At 33.7% G+C, this 4,485-nt stretch overlaps 1 long non-coding RNA gene across 2 annotated transcripts; it reads left to right on the forward strand.

The window, feature by feature from the left end:
* Nucleotides 1-1,880: 1,880 nt before the first annotated feature.
* LOC130015393 (uncharacterized) lies at nt 1,881-3,816 on the forward strand. 2 transcript variants are annotated; one of them, XR_008790561.1, is made up of 4 exons: nt 1,881-2,188; nt 2,296-2,333; nt 2,971-3,077; nt 3,652-3,816. It is a non-coding gene; the product is annotated as an uncharacterized LOC130015393 (long non-coding RNA). The 2 variants fall into 2 exon arrangements; XR_008790560.1 differs by having other exon boundaries at nt 1,881-2,333.
* Nucleotides 3,817-4,485: the final 669 nt, after the last annotated feature.

The following is a 4,485-nucleotide window of genomic DNA, read 5'->3' on the forward strand; positions in this document are numbered from 1 at the left end:
AGTTGTGTAGACTTGACGTTTGTATACTTAATTAGATTGAAAGTGTTTGTTGTTTGGGTTATATATTGTAATTTTCTTGCAGGATTTCCCTGAAAAATGGGTGATGCTCATATTATAAAAGAAATGCTGCCGAAATTTCGTTAACAATTTGAATTACTTTTCATATGTTATGCTTTTTTATTTGTCATTAACCTGAACTGATATGTTTTTTAACTGTTTTGCAGGACGCTATTGCTGAGAGGCTGGCTGCTGCGACTCAGTCGCCGACCGGAGAGGGTAGCTCGACGAGTCCAGCTGAGGTGGATGAGACCCAACTGTTTCTGGACATCGAGGGTGTCAATAAGAAGCACCGCGTGTACGGTTTAGGGTCGGCGAGTAGCAGGATGCGGCCCCCAGTAGCAGCAGGGCGCAGCGAGGCAGCTCTTCTAGGTAGACACATCTTGCGGACGAGGACATCGAGCGCCGTGTGCAGACAGGCATTCAGGAGGGCCTGTGAGAGGTTGAGCAGAGGTTAGCGGAGCAAAATCGTCAACAACTGGCAGAGCAACGGCGTGAGCACCAAGCGGCAATGGCCCAGCTTATCCGAGAGGAGATAGCAAGGATGATGCCTAATCTTCCTCCAGAGTATCAGCCACAGTTTCCCGCTCCCCCACCAGACCGTGATGACATTACAGATTTGTAGTGTCCTGTTAGATTACGATTCAGAATTAATTATGTATTTTTTTCTTTTAGACGACGTTATGTGTATTTTGATATTTATCTATATATTCAGTGTCAACTTTCTATTAATTGTTATCCGTAAATGAATTTTAATTACTGTATTTACCGGATTTGAAACGACAGGGAAAAAAACTGCGAAAAATGGCATAAATCTGCCGAAAAACCATAAATTGGCGACGGATTTCAAATATTGGCGACGGATAAATCCGTCGCCAACGTGCCAAATCGGAGACAAACTTGGCTACTTTGGCGACGGACATAATCCGTCGCTAGAGTTCTGGATTTGGCGACGGATATATCCGTCGCCAAACGTGCCCATTCTGTCTCCAAATTGGACAGTTTAGCGACGGATATATCCGTCGCCATTTCGCGACGGTTTCTGGTGAATTTAGCGACGGGTTATCCGTCGCTAAATCTGCCACGGAATACAATTTTGGTCGCTAATTTGTTTTGCGACCAAAAATGTTGCGACGGACATAGTCCGTCGCAATTCCGTCGCTAACTGCTGTTAGCGACGGAATGTGGGGCATTAGCGACGGGTTTATCCGTCGCTAATGTCCTGTTTTCTAGTAGTGGTGCATGAATTTGGAAAAAAGTGGTAGTTCGTGCATGAAAATGAGAAAATTTAAACCGCGTGATTAAAATGAAAAACGTGTAAAATTCGTGATTTTTTTAACATTAACCCTTATTTTGATTGCGGTTTTAAAAATTATAAACTAACATAAATAAAACAAAACCTATATATATATATATATACTATATATATATATATATATATATATATATATATATATATATATATATATATATATATATATATATATATATATATATATATATATAATTAAAAATGTAAGTATTACAATTTAAAAATAAATCTTCTAATACTATTTTTAAAATTATAATCTATGAAGTACACTACAAAATTGGAGAGCTAAGGGGACGGACTGTTTGGACGACTATTAGAAAATGGTCCCCGAAATCTTGCATAATAATTATTTGGGGACGAAAATATTTGCAGTCCCCTATTCCCTTAAAATTTATTAATTGGGGACGATTACTTGAGTGAACATCCTATATTATTTTGGGGACGATAAAAATAAACTTCCAGGACATAAGAATTTCTTATTTTATTTTGTTTTCTTTTAGTTGCAATTCCAATTTAAGGTATTTGCTCTGTCTTTCTCTCTTTATTTTCTACTTCTTTGGATATAATGAGAATGGGAAGCGTAACTGTTTCTCCTATGAGATCTCTGAACCAAGAGAAAAATCAATAAAGAGGGATTTTATCTACAATTACTTTTAATTTTGCTTTTTGTAATCGACTTAGGGTTCTTAATTTTCGATTCTGGGCTCAACAATAGTCACTGATTGATTATATTACTCCTCCGTTTCTCTCTGTCATCGTACCTGGAGAGGGATCGCTGTCAATTTCATTCATTCAATAACCTAAATTCCAAATCTGAAGGTAACCTTTTTCTTAATTTCATCTTATTTCTGAATGACTTTTTTTGTTTTTAAAAATTCACATTGTTAGATGATATGCAATTTATTTGCCATGTTTCCACGTCGTAGGACTGATGAGTGTTTGGTTTACAAAAGTGTCGCATGAGGTGAGTGCTCCAACTTTAATGAATCCATTATCCAAACCAAAGCATTGTATAGTTCTGTTGGTGCAAAGTTCTTTTTTTCTTCATTTTTAAATTAAATTAAACGACAGTCCTTGTTCATAATCACACATAAAACAATTGCTGATAATACTTTGATTACGTTCATTGATGCAATCTGATGTTTGATGCTCTGCACTTTGTTTGTGTTCTGAACTTGATTGTGTCAATAGGGATGTACTATGGTTACTTTTATTTACAATATAAATCTTACTTGATAAATGATTACTGTTGGATGATAAAGTGAAATCCCACTCAATTTTAATTTTATCAGATCATCTTGTGTCATATGCAACTATATTTATATCTAGATTTAATGATGTTCATTAGCTAATGAAGATTGAGGAGATAAATGGAATATATACAAAGCTGTGTTCTGTAATCTATAACTATTCATATCCATGGAAAGTTAAATAGTTCTTGGTACATTTGATTGGACTACAATCCCTAAAGCTACTAATATCTCTGGGTTGATAAATGTTTGTTATTCAGAGGCAAGTGTTCAGTTTGTTTTAGTATCTACTATGCTATGCTTTGTGCTTTTCACAATTATTATCTAATTTCTTTTGTTATTCTTGTGTAGATAGTCTGTCAACCTATCTGATATCATTCCCAACTCTATCTTGGAAGCCATTGATTTAATCATTTCTACAAGATTTGTTGCGATAGTATTTCACATGAGTTTTCATGGTAAGCATTTTTCTTTTAAAATGTTTATTGATTTTATGTGATGATGGCATCCTCTACTTAGAAACATATATCCTAGTCAACTATATATGTTCTATGTTTTGATATATAACTTGTAATGTTTTCCTGTTAATCTCCATGCATAAATTCTTGTAGCACCAGTTTATAATGGTATGGTTCTTGTGATTTCATAATAATTATCTATATCTACATTGCAACTTGTTTCTTCTTGGCCAGTAGTTGATTCTAGAAGAAATCGATCTAACTATATAATTAAATGTGTAAGCTAAATACCAGAATTAATTGGCTAACATACATCATTTGCTAATTTTCTATTATGTTTTATACATAATAATGTTTATTAATTCAATAATATTAATTTTCTAGCTTCCATTAAGTAAAATTTCTCCTTATTTTTTATCGTATGATTTTCTTTTTATGCATAGAGAGACTATAAATTCTTTTACATTATTGTTGTTACATATTAATTCGCTTGGAAGACTTATAAAAATGTGCAGTAACTAGTCTTTTGTGAGTTTGGCTTATATGTTAATCGAGTTATTGATGTTCTATGCAGGAACATAAGCTGATCGATATACGTGGTTGCTCAATCAGCTTAAGTATGGATTAGATTTAAGTTATTTAGTTTTTCTTAGTAACCTTCATACCAACAAACAAATTGTAAACAATGTAATTATATTAATATATTATTTTATAGATTATTGTGTTTATTGTGGTTTCACTCCATTTTTTTTATATTAGTGTCGTTTTGCATTATTATTTCTTTTAGCTTCAGGGGTAAGATTTTTTTTTTATTTTAATTATAATTCTATGAAAATTAATAGATTTGTAATAAAAATAAGAAAAATTAAATTTTACCCCTATTTTTTTATTTTGTTTTATAATCATTTGGGGACAACTATTGTCCCTCTTCTTTTTATTGTTTTCAGGTCTTTGGGGACAAATATCGCCCTTTATTAAATGGGGATGATATTGGTCCTCATTTAAGGGGATGGCTGTCGTCCCCAAAATTGGGGACGATAATCATCCCTAAAATGGGGACAATTTTATATTTTTTTGTCCCCTAAAGAATAGGGGACGGAGGCAATAGGGACAAATTATAGGGACCAAGTTATTTGTCCTCTAAAGAATAGAGGACCATTTTTCCAAGATTAAGGGACTATTTTTGTAGTCCCCTTATGTCTCTTTTTTTGTAGTGGTAATATGATCCCTTGAGCAGTTTTTATTGAATTGGTATTGAGTTGGTTGGCCGTAGCCTTTCATTGCCTTTCCTCATTGAGATTGATGTAATTCTAAGCTCTCTTCATCAAGTTTCTGTAATTCTCAACAGGATTAATGATTAGACTGTCCCTGAAGACCTGTATTGTTGTATTTTTCCTTCATTGCATCA

The sequence above is a fragment of the Mercurialis annua genome, linkage group LG4 (genome assembly GCF_937616625.2).
Source record: "Mercurialis annua linkage group LG4, ddMerAnnu1.2, whole genome shotgun sequence".
In the NCBI taxonomy this organism is placed as follows: Eukaryota; Viridiplantae; Streptophyta; class Magnoliopsida; order Malpighiales; family Euphorbiaceae; genus Mercurialis; species Mercurialis annua.